Source organism: Staurois parvus, unplaced genomic scaffold, assembly GCF_062004578.1.
Source record: "Staurois parvus isolate SC_StPar_1 unplaced genomic scaffold, SC_StPar_1.0 ptg000549l, whole genome shotgun sequence".
In the NCBI taxonomy this organism is placed as follows: Eukaryota; Metazoa; Chordata; class Amphibia; order Anura; family Ranidae; genus Staurois; species Staurois parvus.
In genome coordinates this window covers 2,781,251-2,806,650 of record NW_028318345.1, presented here as the reverse complement: position 1 = coordinate 2,806,650, position 25,400 = coordinate 2,781,251, and positions in this window count along the sequence as shown.

Genomic DNA, 25,400 nt, shown 5'->3' with positions numbered 1-25,400 from the left:
TGCCTTTACACGCACATGAACTTCAATGGCATCCTAGTCTTAGTCTCTAGGGTTCAATATTGAGTTGGTCCATACTTTGCAGCTATAGCAGCTTCAACTCTTCTGGGAAGGCTGTCCAAAAGGTTTAGGAGTGTGTCTATGGGAGTGTTTGACCATTCATCCAGAATCACATTGATCTGGTCAGTTAAGTAACAGAGGGGGTTGTTAATCAGTTTCAGCTACTTTGGTTTTCAAAGTGTTCCTTTAATTTCTTTGAGCAGTGTATATATATATATATATATATACACAGTATCTATCTATACACACACACATATGTATATATATATATATATATATATATATATATAGATATATATATAGATATATATATATTTTTTTTTTTCTGTACATTTTATGCAGGTAAAAGTCTGTTCTCTAACCGTTTATAATGGCTGACAGGTTCATTTTAAAGTCCAATTGAAATCTGAAAGTAAATTCTAGAGATAACTAGATGGTGCAGAAAAATTGATATTGTTAAATGTCTTACTGCTTGTTAAAGTTTTCACATCCTACTATGTGAGCAGTGGTTTCTGTGAAGCAGTCTGACATGTCACTTCCCTATCACTGAATCACGGCTAGAGCTGTGCAATCAGCATGAGATTTGCTTAATGCACAGCTCTAGCTGTCATTCAGCTTGCAGGGTGGGGTGGTTTGGTGCTGGAGTTAAGAGTGCATGACAGACTGCTGCAAAGAGACCATTGCTCACACACAGCAGCAGTTTTCTATGCTGTCTGGAATTCAACATATGCCTTCAATTGAGATTTAAAGCTATATACCCAAAATATTGAATTTTGTTTCAGCAAATTAAAATGTTTTCTGTGAAAGACAAGGACCCAAGCATGGTCAGCAAGTATGCTGCTAAAGGGGGGAGCACTCAGAAAAACAAACTGTTGGTTTATATGCTGTCAACAGACTTCAGCATGTCATTTATGTCAATAGTTCTATTTTAAGATAGACATTTAAGCAACAAGCTACTAATTACCTGCCAAAGGATTAGTAAATCAGTATAGCCGCTGTTGTAATTGACACTTTTACTGTCACAACGCGCAGCCAGGAAGATCACTATACTAGAAAAGAAAATGATACAAATAAATGCCAACTCCCAGTGCAGTGCAATAATACACTCAAGACAGTGTCTGTGAATATACAGTGATATAAAATTGTGATATTACACCAGTGCATACATAATACAAATAGGTGTTGATAATTATAAAATTAAAACAACGTGAATACCTACAGTGATGTAAAACCGTTCTTCAATAAACAAATTCCTCTATTAGTGTCAAAACAAATACTGTGTAAATCCAAAGCACCATATAAGTCCATATAATATCCCAGCATATTTAACTGTGCTTGTGCTTCCAAAATTCACACGGTACACCCAACCACTTCATGATACTCCAAACTGCTCACCTTAAAAATTAGAATAAAATAAAACTATAAATCATTGAATGTCTGTTTTCACTTATAAACACTATGACCATTTGGCTCAGAGGCAAGGCTGCACTTCAAAGGATTAACCATCACTAAGTCTCATGGATCACCAGACCTCAGAAAAAACAAATACACTTGCATAGTGCTCCCTGTATAACTTTATTAAAATGTACCTAAAGTAAAATAATAATTAAAATTAAATTGTTGAGGTTCAGAACATCATGTGCCTAGCCCACCATAGGTCTTGGAATCAAATATGGCACTCTGTTGTTCCTTATTTACTTATTTATAGAGTTTCTATTCCCTATTTACTTATTACGATTAGGTACATAGTTGCGCAGCCTACATTTGCTGATGTCAGGATCACTATACTACTTCATGTTTTTTACTTTACTTTTTTGCTTTACTACATCCTGGGCCATTGACTAAACAAAGATTTTGATGCTGGTCTATTGTTTAAAAGAGAAGTATGGGCTTTAGGAAAAAAAACTTACCAAGGCAGATGCTGCATTGATCTAATACTGCTTCTGTCTCCCGCTGGCTCTGCATAGAGACCTGGATGATCAAAGACCATGATTGCTCAGTTCTCCCCCTCAGCTCTGAGCAAAGAGCCGTGACTGTTAGTTTCCAACTCCCTGCTCTGTCCCCCCCAGTGCTCACTGGAGCACTGGGCTGTGGAGGAGACAGGAGCAGCTGGCTCAGGCTCAGTAGATTGCTGAGAGTCTGAGCCAGGGGCTGGTCCTAGGTTCCTTGCCTGCCATCTATGTAATATTGGCTCTTTAGATTTTGTACTTTATGTGAATCATGATTGATGTAAAAAACATATAAAGTGAAGTAAAGTTTGTGTTATAATGTGTGCGCAGCCTATGCCTTTCTAAGAGGGTTGTTTCCTGTTGTCCAGACACTCACAAGTATACTGCCCACCTACAAATTAGCCCATACTGATCAAATTATTTCATTCACAGTTTTTCACATTTATATTGGCTTTATTGAGAACGATAGCTTTATAAAGTTTCCCTGATCAAAACTCCAACAGTTTCCTTGATCAAAACTCAATCAGTACCAACAGTTTGAAATTAAATTGCAAAAGGTCCAAAGTTTTGTTTACTGCATAAGCCCCTGGGCTGCTTCTACCCAGTGACAAACATTCAATGTTAATAAATCTATTCGTCCAGAAGGGATCGATAATGTGTTATTTTTGCCTTGAGGGAAATGGCTTATAACTCAGCCTGCAGAGAAGAATGCCTACTTGCTTCAGTAGGTGGTAAAGAGTAGCAGAGCCCATTGAATACTTTCCATTTTTGTGTTAAATAATGCAGCTGCTCACTTTTGATTCCCATGGCCTCCGAACTGCACTTGGATAAATATGAGATGCTGGTTGTAAGCAGAATATTTGTAACACAATGCAGTATTAGCTTTTGAATACAGAATACATTTCATGATCACAAAAATGATTTAACTATTACAAAACAAATTCCTTACATAGAAATTATTTTGCATTCTGAAAACTCTTCTTTTTATTACTTAAAAAATATTACTGAAAGTGCATTTTTCCCTAAAAAATTATTATTATTGTTGTCAAAAGGTATTGAAGAAATAGAAACTTACTGTTTATCACTACAGATTCCTTCCCTGTTTCTAGTGACTACTGAGTCTAAATCTAAGTGGTCAAACTTAAGCATCTGCTTACAGCACAGGATAATTCCCAGCTCTGTCCAACTGCTAATAGGATATGTGACTAGGGATAAGCTTTGGGCTCGGATCAAGGGAGTTTGACTTCAATTCTAGTTGTTCAAACTTTGCCAAACACATTAACATGAAATTTGTGTTATTCATAATAATGACAATGGAATGGATCGACTTCTCCTGGATGACATGAGTTACATTGTGAGAATTTGTATATATTTTTATTTTATTTAAATTTGTTGAAGAGGTGTATGTTTATTTACTACTATGTACCCCTTGCTCATTCACCTAGGCAGGAGGACCAGATATCTGGGGGCCTATTTAGTTTAAAGAGAGCTTCCAGATTCCGTTAAGACTACTGCATCCAAAGGGCCAGGGATGTGAGAAAGAAGCCTTTGTTCCCATCAACATGAGGACCCTTAGATCTCTTGGGGACTCTATTAGTGACAGCTCATCTCTTAAACCCCAATTACAGACTACTTTTAAATGTAATCATGCACAGAGGTTTTCCATGCGCTGCATAGAGTAAATGCTGGTTTAACTGGGGGGAAGGAAGGAATAAGCTCAAATACTTACCTTAATCCTTGCTTCCCCAGCAGCCAGTGCTCTCTTATGCATTCCAATGTACTGACCAGGTTCTTCACTGCCCTCCCTTACAATGTAGGATTGCTAGTCCTGCATTATATGTGATGACATCAGAGATCTGCAGCTGGCCAAGGAGCGAAGCGAAGCAGCTTTGGGGGACTAGTTACACAACGAGGAAGCGGCCTACATGAGCAAGGTAAGTATTTCTACTTGTTCCTTTCCCTCTAGCCAAACAAACATTTAACCCATGTAGTGTGAAAGGGACCTCACTACAGAGTTACATTGCTCAAAAAAAATTAAAGGAACACTTTGAAAACACATCAGATCTCAATGGGGAAAATTATTGTGCTGGATATCTATACTGATACAGACTGGGTAATGTGTTAGGAACACAAGGATGCCCCATCATTTGATGGAAATAAAAATTATCAACCTACAGAGGACTGAATTCAAAGACATTTCTTCCTAGATCTGGACCAGGGCTGAGCTCCTAGATCATCTGAGGTGCAATCTGGCAGCATCGAACGGACGGAAACATGATATCCCAGAGGTGTTCTACTGAATTTAAGTCAGGTGAGTGTAATGGCCATTCAATGGTATCAATGATCCAGGAACTGCCTGCACACTCTTGCTACATGAGGCCGGGCATTGTCATGCACCAGGAGGAACCCGGGACCAGCGTAGGGTCTGACAATGGGTCCAAGTATTTCACCCCGATTCCTAATGGCAGTCAGGATGCCTTTGTCTAGCCTGTAGAAGTCTATGCATCCCTCCATGGATATGTCTCTCCAGACCATCACTGACCCACCACCAAAACGGTCATGCTGAATGATGTTACAGGCATCATAATGTATTCCATGGCTTTTCCAGACCCTTTCATGTCTGTCACATGTGCTCAGGCTGAACCTGCTCTCATCTGTGAAAAGCACAGGGTGCCAGTGGCGGACCAGCTAATTCTGGTGTTCAATGGCAAATGTCAATCGAGCTCTATGGTGCCGGACAGTGAGCACAGGGCCCACTAGAGGATGTCGGGCCCTCAAGCCACCCTCATGAAGTATGTTTCTGATTGTTTGGTCAGAGACATTCACACCAGTGCCTGCTGGAGGTCATTTTGTAGGGCTCTGGCAGTGCTCATCCTGTTCATCCTTGCACAAAGGAGCAGATTCTGCTGATGGGTTAAGGATCTTTTATGGCCTTTCCAGCTCTCCTAGAGTAACTGCCTGTCTCCTGGAATCTCCACCATGCTCTTGAGACTGTGCTGGAAGACACAGCAAACCTTCTGTCAAGGGCACATATTGATGTGCCATCCTGGAGGAGTTGGACTACCTGTGCAACCTCTGTAGGATCCAAGTATTGCCTCATGCTACCAGTAGTGACACTGACCCTAGCTAAATGCAAAAACAGTGAAAAACAATGAAAAGATGAGTGGGGAAAACAATGTCAGTGGCATCCACCTGTAAAACCATTCCTGTTTGGGGGTTGTCTCATTGTTGCCCATCTAGTGCACCTGTTGTTAATTTCATTACCACCAAAGCAGCTGAAACTGATTAATAACCCCCTCTGCTACTTAACTGACCAGATCAATATCCCAGGAGTTTAATTGACTTGATGCTATACTCTGATTAAAAAGTGTTTCTTTAATTTTTTTTGAGCAGTGCACATTTAACAGCAGCCTAGAGTTTAGCTTTAATTTACTTGGTCTGCAAATCTGCTGCCTCCATTTTAAAGAGTTCCCAATTTCACTCTTAAATGTTGTTTGCATGCACAGGCAGTAATGCTCACATTTCTTAAATGCTCAGTAACACAGTCAGAACTTATGTCAAGGAGATCTCTGTGTTGGAGTATATAATATTTAAAAACTCATGCTCCACCTACATCTAAAATGACACTTTAGACTAGACAGGCTCTTACATTTGTAAATTCAGAATAAATACGTTATTATAAAATTTAATATGTTTTTACACTGTTAAAATGCATTTTCTAAATACATTGTTTAATTTACTATCACAGAAGTGTAATTTCAGGAATAAAATGTCTTACAGACAAACAACACCCCCATGGATGACTGACACAAAGCAGTAGACCATAACAAGTGCAAGAAGTATTTTAATATTCTTGTGTCCTAGGTTCACCCCACTGTTTTAATATGCTAGGTGTCCCAGGTTCACTGCACAGCTAATGATGTTGGAAGCAGGAAATTAGGAAGCTATAATATGGCTGCTGTTTTGGGCAAAGCTTTTTTTGACCTTTATAAAACTCCTTATTTCAGATCCACAAATGAATAGCCAAAAACAAATTAGGCTATATGCAAAGTGAAAGACTGAAAAACAGGGAATGTGTTAATTTATGAAGTATTTAAACTCCTTTTCCTGTCCACTGTATAACTACAATAGAGTGGTTTAGACATATTCTAAAATCACTATTCCAATGGTAAGCCTAAAAAAGATTTTGTTGTAAAGATAAGAAACATTTATCATTAAAAGTAAGAAAGAGGGGGACATGCAAAAAAAAAAAAAAAAAATATATATATACCGTATTTTTCGCTCCATAAGACGCACTTTATTCCCCCAAAAAAAGGGGGGAAAATGTCAGTGCGTCTTATGGAGCGAATATAAAGCGGCCGGTCCGGTATTTCTGCCGCCACCATGTCAGAATACCGGGCCGGCCGCTCAGCTGTTCTCTCCTGCAGGGCCTTACCTGTTCCTCGCTCCAGCGCTGCACAGTCTTCCCGCGCTGGCTTCTGTGACAGCCGGGTGCCCACTGCGCATGTGCTGCGCTTTGTGAATGATCCAGTGTCTTCTGGGACACATGACAGGTCCCAGAAGGCGCCGGGCCATTCACAAAGCGCAGCGCTTCTCGCACATGCGCAGAGGGCACCCGGCTGTCACAGAAGCCGGCCCGGGAAGGAGACAGAAGGACAACTCCGCGGAAGTGGGAGCGGGTACCTGTCAAATTCAGGTACCCGCTCCCCCTCCCTCCCCAAAGGTCAGCAGTCTCTGTTCATCCCCTGCACTGTCTGCAGTCTCTGGTCATCCCATGCACTGTCTGCAGTCTCTGGTCACCCACTGCACTGTCTGCAGTCTCTGGTCATCCCCTGCACTGTCTGCAGTCTCTGGTCACCCCCTGGACTGTCTGCAGTCTCTTGGTCACCCCCTGGACTGTCTGCAGTCTCTTGGTCACCCCCTGGACTGTCTGCAGTCTCTTGGTCACCCCCTGGACTGTCTGCAGTCTCTTGGTCACCCCCTGGACTGTCTGCAGTCTCTTGGTCACCCCCTGGACTGTCTGCAGTCTCTTGGTCATCCCCTGTACTGTCTGCAGTCTCTTGGTCATCCCCTGTACTGTCTGCAGTCTCTTGGTCATCCCCTGGACTGTCTGCAGTCTCTGGTCATCCCCTGGACTGTCTGCAGTCTCTGGTCATCCCCTGCACTGTCTGCAGTCTCTGGTCATCCCCTGCACTGTCTGCAGTCTCTGGTCATCCCCTGCACTGTCTACAGTCTCTGGTCATCCCCTGCACTGTGTCCGCAGTCTCTGGTCATCTCCTGCACTGTGTCCGCAGTCTCTGGTCATCTCCTGCACTGTGTCCGCAGTCTCTGGTCATCTCCTGCACTGTGTCCGCAGTCTCTGGTCATCTCCTGTACTGTGTCCGCAGTCTCTGGTCATCTCCTGTACTGTGTCCGCAGTCTCTGGTCATCTCCTGTACTGTGTCTGCAGTCCATTGGTTCAGAATATTTTTTTTTCTTGTTTTTTGCCTCTAAAACCTAGGTGCGTCTTATGGTCAGGTGCGTCTTATGGAGCGAAAAATACGGTATATATATATATATATATATATATATATATCCTGCATACAAACACACACGCACACTCTCTCTCTCACCCGAGCACACCACACAGCGATAACATGAATGACCACTCACCAAATACTTAGTAGGTCCCACTTTTGCCACCATAACAGCCCTAATCTGTTAAGGCATGGACCCCACTAGTCTTCTGAAGGTATGCTATGGTAGCTGACATCAAGCTTTCAGTAGCAGATACTTTAAGTCCTGTAAGTTGTGAGGTGGGGCCTCCATGAATTGAACTTGTTATTTCAGCACATACCACAGATGCTCGATTGGACTGAGATCAACACCTTGAAGACACCTTCTTCCATTGCTCTGTGGTCCAGTTCTGATACTCACCTGCACATTGTAGAAACTTATGGCTGTGGACACGGGTCAGCATGAGCATTCTGACCAGTCTATGGTCACACACCCCCATATACAACAATCTGCGAAACACTGTATATTCTGACAACTTTCTTTGGGAACCAGAATTAACTTTTCAGCAATTTGAGCAACAGTAGCTCTTCTTTTGGATTGGACTACATCAGTGGTGGGCAACCTTTTTTTTCAACTGAGCCAAATCTCGCCAAAACCACGATTGAAATTTATTTTGAGAGCCACATTTTTAAAACTGAAAATACATAGGATGGTACACTGTTTTTAGTTTCAATAAGTTTTTATAGTAATTCATCCCCCATAGTAATTCATCCTCCATATAGTAATTCATTCCCCATATAGTAATTCATCCCCCATATAGTAATTCATCCCCCATAGTAATTCATCCCCCATATAGTAATTCATCCCCCTTATAGTAATTCATCCCCCCTATAGTAATTCATCCCCCATATTAATTCATCCCTTATATAGTAGTAGTAAGTAAGTAGCAAGTAGTAAGCCAAGTCCCCCCTGTGTCAATTCACTTACCTTTGCTCCGCGCGTTCCTCTCGCCGTGTTCCCGCGCCGTTCCGGTCTTCAGGGCGGACTGTGAGAGGAGCCTAGCTCCTCTCACGTTTGTCACGCTGCCCCGCCTACACACATCCTGACAGCCAATCACTGGCTATCAGGATGTGAGTGGCAGCGAGACTGGGCAATCATTGCATTTGAGCGCGCTGCCCTGGCTGTTTTTTTTTTGGATCACGCTGCAAAGTCCCTGCCGCCCGAGAGGAGGGAGGGGAGCGAGCGCCCGGCACACAAGAGCCGCATTAAAGCATGTAAAGAGCCGCATGTGGCTCGCGAGCCGCGGCTTGCCGACCACTGGACTACATAGACCAGCCTTTGCTTCCCACCTCAGCCTTGGCTGCCCATGATCTTGTATCTAGTTCACCAGTTTTCCTTCTTTGGACCACTTTTGGTAGGCCATGACCACTGCAGACCAGGAACATTCCAGGAGCTTCAATTTTAGTTTTGGAGTTGCTCTGAACCAGTGACCTAGCCATACAACTTTGGCCCTAGTCAAACTCCCTCACATTGTTTGGCTTGCTCATTTATTTTCAGTTTTCAATTTAAGGGACACAAAGTTTACATGCCATTGTCACAAGCTAATCAATGTTATTCAAATTACTTAGGTCATAATATTATGGCTGATCAGTGTAAATATACACCCAGTCTACAATAACTTTATGACCACCAACCTAATATTGAGTATGTCTCCCTTTTGCCACTAACACTGCCCTGACACGTCGAGGCATGGATGCCACCACCCCTCAGAAGGTATGCTGTGGTATCTGACACTAAGCTGTTTGTAGCAAGTACTGTAGAGGTGTAGCGGGACCTCCATGGATCGGACTTGTTTTTCCACCATATCTCACAGGTGCACAATTGGCTTGAGATCTGGAAAATTTAGGAAGTCTACATCTCAGGCTTGTTGTGTTCTTCAATCCATTTTTTTAACCATTTTTTCAGTGTAGCAGAGTGCATTATCCTGCTAAAAGAGGCCACTGCCATTAGGGAATACTGTTTCCACGAAGGGGTTTACTTAGTCAGAAAAAATGTTTAGGTAGGTGGTACATGTCAAATAAGATTCTCATGAATGACAGGACTCAAGGTTTCCCAGCAGAACATTGCTCAAAACATCACACTGCCTCTGTTGGTTTGCCTTTTTCCCATACTGCATCCTAGTGCCATCTCTTTCCCAGGTAAGTAATGCATACCCCCCCCCCCCCCCAGCCATGCACATGATATAAAAGAAAATTTGAATCATCAGACGAGGCCACCTTCTTCCATTGTGCTGTGGTACAATCATGATACTCTCAGGTCCATTGTAGGAGCTTTTGGCTGTAGACACAGGTCAGTGGGCACACTAACTGGTCTGCAGCTATGCAGTCCAATACACAACAAAATGGAATGACATTTTTTTTCTGCTATTAACATAACTTCAAAGAAAGCATATTCACTCACCGCCTAATATACCCCACCAACTTTCATATGCCATAATAACAAGATAATCAATGTTATTCACTTAGGCAGGAAAAAAATCAATATTTGGTGAGACCAGCATCAGTTCTTACACTTGCACAAAGTCAGGGATTTTGCAAAATTAGAGTTAGGTGTATGATTAACCAATTACACCAAGCAGGTGCTAATATTGATCAATTTCATATGTAGGTTAAATCACAGTCATTACCTGAAACAGATACAGCTGTGTAGGAGGCTTAAAACTGGATGAGGAACAGCCAAACTCTGCTACTAAGGTGAGTTTGTGGAAGATAATTTTATGTCAAAGATCATACACTATAGCAAGACTGAGAACAGCGACAAGACACAAGGTAGTTATACTGCATCAGCAAGGTCTATCCCAGGCAATAATTTCAAAGCAGACTGATGCTTCAAGATGTGCTTTTTCAAGCTCTTTTGAAGAAGCAGGGCACCGCTGAGAACCGTAGATGCAGTGGTCGGCCTTGGCAACCTAATGCAGCAGATGAAAGCTGCATTGGGGTTGATTTACTAAAATTAAACATACTGTGCACTGCAAGTGCACTGCAAGTGCAGTTACTTTAGGTCTAGTTGGAAGCTCTGAAATGAGGTGAAGCTCTGCTGATTTCTTTCATCCATTCATGCGCAAGCAAAAATGCAGTTTTTTTAATGTCCTTGCAAATTCCCCTCAGATCTAGAGCAACTGCACTTTCAGTGCACATGCAATGCACTTCCAAGTGCACTTGGAGTGAACTTGCAGTGCACAACCTATTTGCCTTTAGTATATCAACCCCAATGTGCTTACTTCTAATTGACATCAGAAGATGTCCAGCAATGCTCTCAGCACAGAGGTGGCAGAAACCAGTGGGACCCAGGTACACCCATCTACTGTCCGCAGAAGTCTAGGAAAACGTTGCCTTCATAGAAGAATTGCAGCCAAAAAGCCATATCTTCAATGTGTAAACAAGGCTAAGCAACTCAGCTATGCACAAAAATATAGTAACTGGGATGCAGGTGCTCTAGACTGACGAGTCAAAATATCAAATATTTGACTAGTTTGTAGCGAGTTTGGGGTTGCGTTTCTGCAAATGGAGTTGGAGATTTGGTCAATGGTGTCCTCGATGTTGAGAAATACAGGCAGATGCTTATCCATCATGCCATACTATCCGGGATGTGTGTAATAGGCCCCAAATTTATTCTCCAAAGCATAACAATAACCCCAAACATGCAGCCAATGTCATCAAGAACTATTTTCAGGTTAAAGAAGAACAGAGAGTCCTGGAAGTGATGATTTGGCCCCCACAGAGCCCTTATCTCAACATCATTGAGCCTATCTGGGATTATATGAAAAGATAGAATGATCCAAGGCAGTCTACATTCACAGAGGATCTGTGATTAGTTCTCCAAGCTTTTTGGAACAACCTATCTGCCGATTTCCTTCAAAAACTGTGTGCAAGTGCCAACACTGTTGTTAAAGTCTTGTAAGGTTTTTCTGACATCCTGTATTGCTTCATCCACACTACTCAAATACCACCCACGTGCTATTTGCTTATTGAGGGTATACATTTCCCTTCATGTCTCCTTGCTTTCATTTTATATGCAATTGATGGCCTCAATTTGTGTATGAGCCATCCACATCTTAGCTGTTGCATAAGAGTACTGCAATGTAACTCAGTACCTTGTTTCAATTAAATTGTTACGCATGCCTTTAAATAAAGAATTTAAAGAAAAACTGTCTGGAAGTGTACTTAAAAGAAAAGATGCTGTTTTGAAGGCAAAGGATGGTCACACTAAATATTGGTTTGATTTTGATTTCTCTTCTGTTCATTTACTTCCATTTTTTTAATTGATAAAAACAATTTTTTTCAATTAAAATAACAGCATGTTACACTTACCTGCTTTGTGCAATGGTTTTGAACAGAACAGCCATGAATCTCCCCTTCTAGGTCTCCCACTGGAACTCCAGGCTTCTCCTCTTCTCTGTGTGTCCCCACAGCAAACTACTTGCTATGGGGATACACCTGCAGGCTCACTCTTGAGCCACTCTGCCTGTGTCCATAGACACACAAAGCTAAGTTTGACCCCACCCCTGGTCCCTCCTCACAGCATTTGATTGTCAATGGCTCCTTCTGCTGCCTGTAAGAAGAGGAAGAGAGGAGAAAAAAACTACAGCTGGGCACTGCGCAGAATCTCTGAAAGGCTCAGGTAAGTGTTTAGAGAGGGGGGAGGGAAATGGTTAGAGGGTTGTTTTTTTACCTTAAAGTGGAGCTCCACCCAAAAGGGGAAGTTCTGCTTTAAAGACTGAATCTCCACTCCCTAGTAAGGATTGGCACCTTTGGGGAGCCTGGGGGAACAGGTACCCGAACTTGAGAGCTACCCACTCCCACTTCTGCTGCGATCGCCTAGGCGATTGGAAGCGGAAGTTGTTCTCCTATGCTCCCTCCCCATAGTCTTCTGGGACACATGACAGGTCCCAGAAGACTATGGGACCATTCAGGGAGTGCAGCAGTGCTCGCGCATGTGCAGTGGGCACCCAGCTGTAAAGCCGCAAGCTGTCACAGGCAGGTGCCCACACTGAAGATGCCGACACCTGGAACACCAGACGGCTGGTGAAATGGGCTGCAGGGAGGACATCATGGGACATGTGAATGGCTGTTTTTCAAAAGTCAGCAGCTACAGTTTTTGAATCTGTTTTAATGCTGGGAATGCACTAAGGTTAGAAAAACACCCAGAACTTAGAACCACTTTAATTTGCAGCATTTTTTTTACACCTGCCTAAAATGTTTGAACAGTAGTGTATGTTGTAGCATGCATTTCTAGCAATGTTCAATATGTGGGTAGAACCACAAGATGCCTTTGTTATAGAATACAAGACCGTATCTCCAACATTAACACTGGCAAGAACACAAACTTAGCAAAACATTTTAGGCGACAACATGCTTCCAATACTCAGTGCCTAATGCCTAGTACACTCGATAAGAAAATCAGATGAAAAAAAAACCACTATCATCTGATAGTCTGATTGTTAGTAGACAGCTTTTGAGAGCTGATCGTGACAGCTCATGTAAACGTATCTGAAGGGACAAGCACGAAAAAGTCTCTAAGATAATACAAAGAATGATTTTCATGTAATTTTCATGTAACTAGTATAGTATTTGTACAAAACAATTGAGTGACCAAGATCATGCATGCTTGGAAATGAATGGTTACAGTACAATACAGCACATGACATCACTTCCAAAGTTGTATTCTTTCTAATGAGAATGTTTTTAACTTTATTAATTATTACATTTTCTTTTTGAGACTAGAATGCAAATAAAAACTGGACAATCATTTGTTCGATATGTTCGTAATTTACCAGGCTTTAGAGTTCAAATCATTGAAAAAATAAATAATTTGCCTCAGCGGTGAAGATCGCTTTTCTCTTTCCTTCACCTGGGTTGTTTTTCTTGGAGTGTGATGAAAGCAGAAAATCCAAAGTGCTGAAAACTCAGAGATATGGAAGCCACTTGCCTTCGGCTGCTAGTAACACACTGGGTAGAGTGGTAAACAATTTCCAAAAAAAGACCAGTGTTGAGGGAACTTTGGCGTATATTCAATAATGACTCCACAATGTGCCTCATAAGGGGTATAATTTATTCCAAAATAATTCATACATTAATGTATGAATTATTTTGGAATAATTATAACCCTTATGAGGCACATTGTGGGGTTATTATTGAACATAAGCTGGAGTTCCCTCAGCGCTGGTCTTTTTCTTTTTTTTTATTTCTTGGAGTGGGGCTTCTCATCTTTTTTCCTTTAAGTAGGTACATGAATCTGTTGCCCAGACCGACACTTGTCATGTGGAAGCACATTCAAATTTTAAAGAGTGTCTTAGACTCTCTTTATGAATTCCAGGGATTGTGTTTTTGCTAAATTTGTAAAAAAAATACAGTATAATATGTCAGTTTGTACAGCAGAGATATATTTTGGTAAACTAGATTGATTCTGTTTTGATCATTGATACAGCTATATTTCAGCTGGTGAACTGTGCGCTTTGATGTTAGTCAGCCTGATCTTTTAATGCATACCTGCTTAGACCCTCTTAACAGCATGAAGGCAGATATTCCTATAAGAAGAAGACATCCCTGCTATGTTGTTAATAGCCTGTTGGCCATTCAGTTTGAGGCAGGTGTTTCAATTAGGGGACCTGGAAAATTGGTCTTTCTTTTAAAACATTAGCTAGGTGCTTATGGACACGGAGCCATCAGCTCACATGGTAAACTAGTATGATAGTGATGTAGCGTTATTGTTATAATTATGACCCTTTGGTTAGGTACAACACTGCTTCCACAATATTAATATCAATATACAGTCAACCAAACTTATACTTGTGACATTTATAGGTGATTAGTGCAGTATAACTCAAACACATATATATATCCAAGTGATCGATCCAATATTGCCATGACACACAGTGATTCCCTATGCAGGGATGTGGGTCACCTTAAATAGGTGATATATATAAGTAACAGTGATATAAATGTCCACAGTATCCGGTGTCTATCTTGTGTATCAACAGCACACACAAACAATGATAAACAGTATGCTCCTGTGCCGCTGCAGGTAGTGAGTAATACTCCTATATGGCAGGCATGCCCGATCACCTTCCCCCTGTGACCCACAGGGGCCAAAAAGCCTTACGGATCACCCAGGATCCTACACGATCTCTGCAGCCAAGGACTGACTCCACAACCTTCAGTGAACTCTCCTCCACCTTCCACTATTCCTCCATGGCCAGGTAGCAATATATATACTCGTATGTACTCATGACGTTTGGGAGTCATACAATAGAAAAACAGAGATCCTCCATAGTGCAACACTGTATGTAAAATTTAATAAAAAAGAAGAAAACTGCCAAGTACAAACTCACATGTCAGCAGTAGTACAAATCGCTTGTGTCACCTCACATGGGTGTACTGAGAACTCTCTGGTGTACTAAGATGGCGCTGGACCGGAAGTGCGTCACACGTCACCACGTCGCTTCTACGCGTTACGCCACATACGTAGCTTTGTCAGGACCTGGTCACATGGTGCCACCTTTGTTAACTAAATAGTTTATGTGCAACTCACTACTTAAGCTTTTTAATTTAGTACAGTGTAAGTAGCGTGCAATCAACTAAATTCCATACCGTCTTTTAAATAAATATTATTCTAAAAAATCAAAGCCCCCATTCCCAATTTATATTAAAAAAAGTGTTCAAAAAGGTAACCAAAAAAGGTTCCCTATCTAGGGTTGAATTTAAAAGCACAAAGCTGTCTGCTGTTTTGATTATACAACATCTTATCTATATTTATTATAGTACTGCAGCATAAACTTCTGCTTGTTTGTATCATTAAGCTATATGTATATGTTAAATTAAATATAAAATAAATACTAGTTTGGAGGCAAAGGGCTTTTTATATAAAAATGAATTTTGCTATGTATAATATATCTACACATATTACCTAGAACTAACAAATACTACTTGAGGCTTTTCTGCAAAGGTCACTTCCCTTAGTAATATTTCAGATGTGCTTGGGATCTCTTCAAACTGTAATAACCTTTCAAATGAAAACCTTATCAACATTGACACTGTTTACTCCAAGGCAGACATTCCCTGAGAATGCTACATTACGAGAACTGAATGTATTTTGTAATAAAAGTGGCAGTCCTTAGTTGTTAAACTTAAACAACATTAGAAATAATATTAAATAACACCCTGTGGTCATTGGTTATTTGTTATATATTGGTTTGTTTATTCTCCTCTGCCTTTGTGTTCACTATTTTACAGTTCACAAATGATGATTGCAACTCTAGCTTACAAATATTGTTTTAAGGAGATTCTGGAAATAAGTGTCACTTCTTGCATTAATGTAAGCTGGTGAGCATGAAAATCTATTTGGAAAGTTGATATATACCTTTGATTGGAAGCCTAAAAGAAAACATGCTTTGTTGTCAGAATCCATACCTTTTATAATCACATACCTACCAACATATTTGTCCTCAGAACAGTGTCACTTCTGCCCACACTTAAGATGCTTACCTTCTGAACAGTCTTGCTTTGGCCAAAGACACTTTTCAAGTGGTCAAGCCCAGATCATGCCTTTTATTGAATGGTCCCACGTCTAATTATGCAGGAACTGCCCCCTTTGCATCGAAAATCCCCTCATTTAATTCTGTTTTTTTAGTCACAGAGCATGCTAAGAAACTCAAAAGAGAGTGATGTAGTGATTTCAAGATGCATCCTCGATCAATACTATCATTGGGACCAGTAGCACCTAAGACAGACATCAAATCTGGGACTTTTGGCATTTACGTAACTATAGTCACACATAAAAATCATGTTCCTAATTAGGGAGTGATTTATGAATGAACATTCTTATTCCAACCTTTATTTCTGTGATTTGAAGTTTCCCATCAATGCTGTGATCCAGGGGTGGACTGACAACTCATGGGGCCCCTGGGCAATATTGGATCATGGGGCCCCTGTATCCTTGCCCAAACCCAAAAAAGCCTACGAAAATGGTACCAGGGGCATCTCATGGGGCTCCCTACTGACCCCGGGCCCTCGGGCAGTGCCCGAGTTTCCAAATGGTCAGTCCGCCCCTGCTGTGATCTTGAGATCACTTATATCAGGCCTTGAAATTTCCACTCACCTGCTCGCATTTGGTGAGTGAAAATAATGTGGGGGCGAGTGTGTGCTGACACTCTGCACAAGACAGGAGACAGGCAGAGTCTAGAAAGTTTCACCCTGAGGAGAGCTCGGTGTGTGCCTTCAAGTGCACAGCTCCCCTTCTCCCGCTATCTCGCACCACCACCACCACCTCCTCTGCCCGCAGCCTGGCGAGAGTCACATGTGCCTGGTGGGCAGGGCCTCCTCTCTGAGCTTCATTCATAAATCCTGAGGCCGGTGACTGAGCTGCAGCTCGGAGTGGGAGGTGACGAATCAAGCACAGGAAGACCATGCCAAGCAGGAGGGCATCGGTGGCCATTGCAGGGTGTGCACGGGATCCGGTAGGTTGGAGGTGGCCATCCTTGTGTTGGGGATGGGGAGCACCGGCTGCTAAAAATTTCCTCTGTGCCAGTGGGACTTTTTTTGGGCATAGCATCCGCGAGGCTGGGATCCGGGCTCATTAAGATACAGGGGTTTACTGGCTGATCACCCAGGGGAGAGCTGGGACCAAGGCCAGCCTGGGAAGACTGATTGTCAGCCAAGGGTGGACAGTGAGCCGAGCAGGTAGGTGGGGCATGTCCCTGCCCAGGGATACTGCCCTATAGCATACATTGCATGGCATGGGCAAACTCATCTGTCATTGATTGATCTCCCCTCTGATGATGGATGCAGTGCTCTATACTGATTTGCTCCTCACTTCCCAATTGACAGCTGTCATGTATCCAGTGCCTGATCTCTTAAGTACATATTTACAAAAAAGTAACCCATGACAACTTAATTGATCTAATCTCCTCTCTGATGATGGAGTGCTGTATACTGATTTGTAGCCGCCAGTATGCTCCTCACTTCCCAAATGACAGCCAGTGTCAGATCCTCTTCAATACATACTTGCAAAAAAGATATGTGAGCACTTGATCTTACCTTTTTATATGGATGGATTGCTGTATCAGGCAATATGATCCCCACTTTCCAATTGCCAGCTGCCATGCATCCAATGCCTGATCTCTTAAATACATATTTACAAAAAAAGTAACCTGTAAGCACTTTATTGATCTGATCTCCCCTCTAATGATGATGTATTGCTGTATACTGATATGTAGCCGGCAGTATGCTCCTCACTTCTCAATTGACAGCTGTCATGTAGCTAGTGTCAGATATCTTTAAAACATTGTTACAAAAAGATCTGAAAGCACTTGATCTTGTTATGGATGGATTGCTGTATCTGGTAGTATTCTACTCACTTTCCAATTGACGGCTGTCATGTATCCAGTGTCAGATCTCTTAAGTACATATTTACAAAAAAAGTAACCTGTGAGAACTTCATTGCTCTGATCTCCTCTCTGATGATGGATGTAGTGCTGTATACTGATATGTAGCCGGCAGTATGCTCCTCATTTCCCAATTGCCAGCTGTCATGTATCCAGTGTCAGATCTCTTAAATACATTGTTACCAAAAAGGACCTGTGAGCACTCTGTTGTTTTGATTTTCCCTCTCATTATGGATATATTGCTGCATCTGGCAGTATGCTCCTCACTTCCCAATTGACAGCTGTCATGTATGCAGTGTGTGATCTCTTAAATACAAAGTTACAAAAAAATAACCTGTAAACTCTGTTATGGTTGGTCTCCCCTCTGATGATGGATGTATTGCTGTTTCTGGCAATATGCTGCTCAATTTTCAATATGTATCTATCATGTATCCAGTCAGTGTGTGATTTCTTAAATACATATTTACAAAAAAGTAACCTGTGACCACTTCAATGATCTGATTCCCCCCTCTAATTATGCATTTATTGCTGTATACTCTTATGTATTTGGCAATCTGCTCCTCAGTTTCCAATATGCATCTGTCATGTATCCAGTGTCTGATCTCTTAAATACATAGTTACAAAAAAGTAACCTTTGAACACTTTATTGATTGATCTCCCATCTAATGATGGATGCATTGCAGTATGCTGATATGTATCTGGAATATTGTCCTCACTTTCCAATTGACATCTGTCATGTATCCAGCATATCTAGTATATGGTCTTTTTAAATACATAAAGCTATGTTATAATTGCAGTTTTTCTATATTTTGGACTCTTTATTCTAAAGAAAAATGTAATTTCATAAGCTTTAAGGGGCGTGGTTGGGGGCAGGGCTTGGGGCGGGGTTGGGGGACAGGCCAGGAGTGGGGTTGGAGGCAGACCTGGGCAAGGTTGGGTGGGGCAACTGATGGAGAGTAAGGTTTGTGCCTGGCTAGTAGGTCTAGACTTGAAATTTTAAGCCCTGACTTATATTGTTACCTCTGATGCAGAAATGGGTTGCAGCTATAGCTGCTTAGTTGTTGTTTATTGGGAATGTGTGCAGCTTCATTAAGTGGCACAGGTTTTGAACCATCTCACCGCCATAGAGATCCTCGTGATCCTTGTACTGGTATCCTATCAGTAGTATGATGGTAGTGTTCAGATATGTATAAAGGTAATCCATATTTTCTGCATGCATGAAGATATTACATTTACCACTGAGATCTTGAAATAACTTTTATATTGGGTGACTGTTATTATGCAGAAAAAAAGGTGGTTCTGGAATATTTACATGGGAAGTCTTTTCATCCCTTTGCAGAAGAGGCTGGAGTTCTTTTGTGATCTTTCTTAGCGCTTCCAGGCCAGGGGCGAACTGACCATTTGGAAACTCGGGCACTGCCCGAGGGTCCAGGGTCAGTAGGGGGCCCCATGAGATGCCCCTGGTACCTTTTTCATAGGCTTTTTGAGTTTGGGCAAGGACACAGGAGCCCCATGATCCCCTATTGCCGGGGGCCCCATTGGTTGTCAGTCCGCCCATGTTCCAGGCACGGGTTATAGGAGAAAGTTTGTGGGCCACAATTCTCTTTCTGCTGTAGAGGCTGGTAATGGATATGCTAATTGATTTTTTGATCTGTGTGTTGGTTGCCATTGGATATCTTACTGAGCTGTTACAATTGAATATTTTTTTCTGTAATATCAGAACACATCTACAGTTGTCTCTCATGCCAAATTGATGTTTCCCTTTGTGATTTCAAAGCAGGCAAAACAACCCATGGATCATGCCTCATTTGTACAACATGACAGCTTCCTTCCCATGCACATAAAAGAATCATTCATCTATAGTTAGGCCATAAGATATAACTGACAGAACATCACAGACAGAAACATCTGTGGGACACCGCAGGGGATTTCCTTTTCTGGTGAACACTCAAAACTTTGGATTCTCCAACCACTTTTAGTGGATGATCACTAGGATGAATAGAGACACAGACAGCAATAAAAACCTGACAAAAGTTCCCTCTCTCTCTCTCTCTCTCTCTCTCTCTCTCTCTCTCTCTATATATATATATATACAGTCAGGTCCATAAATATTGGGACATTGACACAATTCTTATATTTTTGGCTCTATACACCACCAAAATGGATTTGAAATGAAAGGAACAAGATGTGCTTTAACTGCAGACTGTCAGCTTTAATTTGAGGGTATTTACATCCAAATCAGGTGAACGGTGTAGGAATTACAACAGTTTGCATATGTGCCTCCCGCTTGTTAAGGGACCAAAAGAAATGGGACAGAATAATAATCATAAATCAAACTTTCACTTTTTAATACTTGGTTGCAAATCCTTTGCAGTCAATTACAGCCTGAAGTCTGGAACGCATAGACATCACCAGACTCTGGGTTTCATCCCTGGTGATGCTCTGCCAGGCCTCTACTGCAACTGTCTTCAGTTCCTGCTTGTTCTTGGGGTATTTTCCCTTCAGTTTTGTCTTCAGCAAGTGAAATGCATGCTCAATCCGATTCAGGTCAGGTGATTGACTTGGCCATTGCATAACATTCCACTTCTTTCCCTTAAAAAACTCTTTGGTTGCTTTTGCAGTATGCTTTGGGTCATTGTCCATCTGCACTGTGAAGCGGCGTCCAATGAGTTCTGAAGCATTTGGCTGAATAGGAGCAGATAATATTGCCCGAAACACTTCAGAATTCATCCTGCTGCTTTTGTCAGCAGTCACATCATCAATAAATACAAGAGAACCAGTTCCATTGGTAGCCATACATGCCCACGCCATGACACTACCACCACCATGCTTCACTGATGAGGTGGTATGCTTAGGATCATGAGCAGTTCCTTTCCTTCTCCATACTCTTCTCTTCTGATCACTCTGGTACAAGTTGATCTTGGTCTCATCTGTCCATAGGATGTTGTTCCAGAACTGTGAAGGCTTTTTTAGATGTCATTTGGCAAACTCTAATCTGGCCTTCCTGTTTTTGAGGCTCACCAATGGTTTACATCTTGTGGTGAACCCTCTGTATTCACACTGGTGAAGTCTCCTCTTGATTGTTGACTTTGACACACATACATCTACCTCCTGGAGAGTGTTCTTGATCTGGCCAACTGTTGTGAAGGGTGTTTTCTTCACCAGGGAAAGAATTCTTCAGTCATCCAGCACAGTTGTTTTCCATGGTCTTCCGTGTCTTTTGGTGTTGCTGAGCTCACTGGTGCGTTCCTTCTTGTTAAGAATGTTCCAAACAGTTGTTTTGGCCACGCCTAATGTTTTTGCTATTTCTCTGATGGGTTTGTTTTGTGTTTTCAGCCTAATGATGGCTTGCTTCACTGATAGTGACAGCTCTTTGGATCTCATCTTGAGAGTTGACAGCAACAGATTGCAAATAGCACACTTGAAATGAACTCTGGACCTTTTTATATGCTCATTGTAATTGGGATAATCAGGGAATAACACACACCTGGCCATGGAACAGCTGAGAAGCCAATTGTCCCATTACTTTTGGTCCCTTAACAAGTGGGAGGCACATATTCAAACTGTTGTAATTCCTACACCGTTCACCTGATTTGGATGTAAATACCCTCAAATTAAAGCAGACAGTCTGCAGTTAAAGCACATCTTGTTCATTTAATTTCAAATCCATTGTGGTGGTTTATAGAGCCAAAAATGTGAAAATTGTGTCGATGTCCCAATATTTATGGACCTGACTGTATATATATATATATATATATATATATATATATATATATATATAGCAGATATATATATATATATATATATATATATATAGCTGCAAAAGTGTGCGTGGTTTAAATTGCGCTAAATATTGGGCATGGTTTCAACGGGGTGTGGTTAAATAGAGTCTGATATGACTTACATAATGCAGAATGTGATAGAGAATGTACAGTGCAGAGTGGGTAGTATGTGCAGGAAAGGGGTACAGAGTGTATGGCGGTGGGTAGTATATGCAGGAAAGGGGTATGGCGTGTAGGGCGCTGAAAAGTATGTGCAGGGACATAGGCTTGACCTAGGTCTGCACAGCTGTTGTGGCCATTATATTATTTTCTTTTTTTTTTTAGCTTTAAAAAGAGTGAGGAAGGGTTAGACAGAAACAAATATGATTTTTCTTAGTACAGAAAGGGAAGTCTAAAGCTCCTGCCATATTTTTATATACAGTATTGTCCCATTTGCAGATTTTCTCTCACTTCCTGTTTGGTCAAAAATCATTGTCACCAAGACAAAGTGAGAGGAATCTCTCTCTCCTGTAGAGACATAGTTGCCATAGGGAGAAAACATGGCATCCAGTGTTGTCCCACACACCCAAAGGTGTTGCTCGGAGCTCACAAAGATAGTGGAGATATCATTCACCACGCACTAGAGGGGTAAATATTTTATTCTTCTGTTACAGGGAGCATCTGGCTGGATTTAATGGAGACATGACAGGATTGTATTAAGAATTAGCTCTTTAGAATAAGTACTTTTTATTGAATAAGTCCAATTATGTCTAAGAGTGCCCATTAAGCCCTTGAATTTCTTAACACCCAGTGGTTGGCAAATAATTGCCTACATTCATACTACAGCTTGAATTAACAGAACATCTGTCGCGCTAAACATGTTGTCACAGAGGGAGCTGAATTCGGAAAGATCTTAGAGACAAGAGGATTTAACCACCTCTTTTATGAGAACTCCCTGATGTCTTAAATTGAATCTGTGCTTTGCAGATGCAGGGCAAGGCAGATGGTTCACTTTAGAGTCAGCCCTAACATCATTTTATTTCTACCCTTTTTCTGCCACTCTGTTCTTTGCCAGGAGTGAGGTAAAAAGTCCAGGGTAATCTTTGAGTCAATCTCAGTCGGAGCTTACACAGGACTGAGGACTCTTTCCCTGCCCCATGACTCATTCCCTTCATCAACACCGCAAGGCTTCATTTACTCTTGTGCAACTTGTTATGCAATTTTGAACTTTAAAGTCATATGACAAGTTGCAGCCCATTTTTTTCAATGGCACCCGTTCAATTAGGTGCTACTTAAAGTCGCAGTTACTTTTCGTGTGACTTAGATCTATAGAGTCTAAATTTGGATCAAAGTCGTACTCCGAAGTCACACGGGAAATCACTCAACTTTGGAGTCAGCTAGTGTGAACCAAGCCTTACATGGTTGTAAGCAACCCTGTCAGTGGTAAATAGTTTGTCTCATCTCTCTAACTGCTACATCTGCAACAGAGCTTTCTTTTTTTTAAAAAAAACATCAGACTTACTTGCCAGATCACCAGGTGAAAATAAGGGAAAGAAACCTAAAAATGAAAACATATGCAACCACCACATCTATGAATTGGTAAGCTGCAATAAAATAAATATTTGCTTTTGGGTTTAATACCACTTTAGGTGTCAATTTATGAGCAATAGAGAACAGCATGCCATGAACAATAGCATGCCATAGACCTCAGATCACCCCTGCAGCTTCAGATCTTAGATCATCCCCATTTCAAACGCCTTCAGACCTCAGATCAAACCTGATTCCTGTATCTTCAAATGTCAAATCGACCGCAATTCATGCATCGTGCTAATTGCAATGGTTTTACATTCCACTAAGTGGAGGAAGAGGGTAGGTGGGCAATCTTTTTTATATAATAATGTCCTCTGCACAGACAGGCCTAGTCACATACTGGGAAGAGGGTCAGCACTGGAACATGTGTGAAACATCATTATAGTTATTGGGCCTAATGAGCTTTCAATTATAGCCTATAGCAGCTGTGCTGTGTTTGTAGAGAGCTAGATCTCTCCGAAGGACCCTCCCATCCCCTGGGGAAATGAGGGGGACAGTCCAAACCTGTGTTCATACCACAGGATAATATTGCAGGTGTCATTGAAAATGACATTGTATGGCAAACCTTGTGTGCTTGGTTTAGATTGCCTACAGTATATCTGTTCTGCAGGGCACTGCAGCTGATTTTATGTCTATTACCTTCTTGCCAGATCTTGTTCTGTATTGTGTCTTTGACTGGAGATGGCTATCTTGTTATAAGAGCAATGCTTTGCTTTTATATATCAGATCTGTCTCCTTGATGACTGCTGGTCCTTTTACTGGTTTGGTAATGATAAAGATGCAGTCAGAGAAGTGGAATAAGCAGAAACAGGAGGATTCCTCAGGTACAGGTCCCCTCCAGCAAAGAGAACAGTGAGCAGCACAGCATTTATATCATCAAACTACTTTGTGGTAATCACAGTCAGCTATGATTGGATGTTTGCTTTTTCTTAGCTCTGTGTATGCAATACAGGCTGACAAGAACCTTGTTGAGCACCAGCAATTCTCAAGTAAACCGAGCAGGCTTTAGAGGTGGAGCAGTGCTTAATTGATTTGATATGTTACTATAGCTTTATAGCTTGACAACATGTACTTTCACTACACTGGTTGTCGACCTTGAAGAGGAATCCACCCAAGAATAAACAAGCACATCCCGCCTAAGTACATGCTCCATTCTACTGTGCCTAGGACTTGCAAAGCAAGTAGGTTGTTCACTGTCCTGCTCACCACTCTAGGAGTCACCTCCATAGGTCCATGACCTATGGACCACCTCCATGCTCACCTCCGGAGATCAATAATCTATGGACCACATGTCACTTCCACCCAGCCAAAGCAAGAGAAGGTTTCTTCTGTGGTGGACAATGTAACACTGATGATGGAGGGTGTGTCTATTTTCCTTTCACAGTTAATGGCTGGAAGGATCATCATCATCAACATCAGCATGTCTGTAGCACTACCCCTGCGGGAGTCACTGAGTTTAACTTTTTCTTTTTCAAGCTAGTACACAGAGCAGCTAGTCACAGAGCAAAAGTCTATTTACTGAAGCTCATTAAACAGTCTACGGGATGACTTTTTCTGTATGTATTGCTTGTAGGAACTTGAAACAGTAGCAGAGAATGTGGGTTGATATGGGATACTCCAGGAACATTGAATAGTAGCAGGAAGACACACTTTACTAGGCTTGGCTTCTCTGAATAGTTCTTATGTCAAGAGCAAAGAGGATCACTAGAACTGAGACCCTGTAAGAGCCATCTCAGTTAGGGCTGCCACTGTCACTTTCACTCAAAGGAAAACAGCACACAGTCACTAGAATTTTAAGCTCAGGTTAGTGCACACAAAGTAATTATGTCAAAAGCTCCTGCCCATGGGAATGGAGAGCTGGAGCCAGAGATGTATAGTGGAACCGAGATGTATGCAAAATTCTGGTGGATAGGCCAAGCCTTGCTTCTTCCATATACTGTACAACAGGAGGAAATCAGATATAACTGCAGAAAAAATTAAACAAGAGCACATTGGCCTAACTCATTATCCCAGATACCAATTTATTAAATTGTAAAGTATCCCAGCATCCAATGGACACTTTTCAGTGAGGAAGAGGTTAATGCTCACAATGCCAGAGGACAGCTA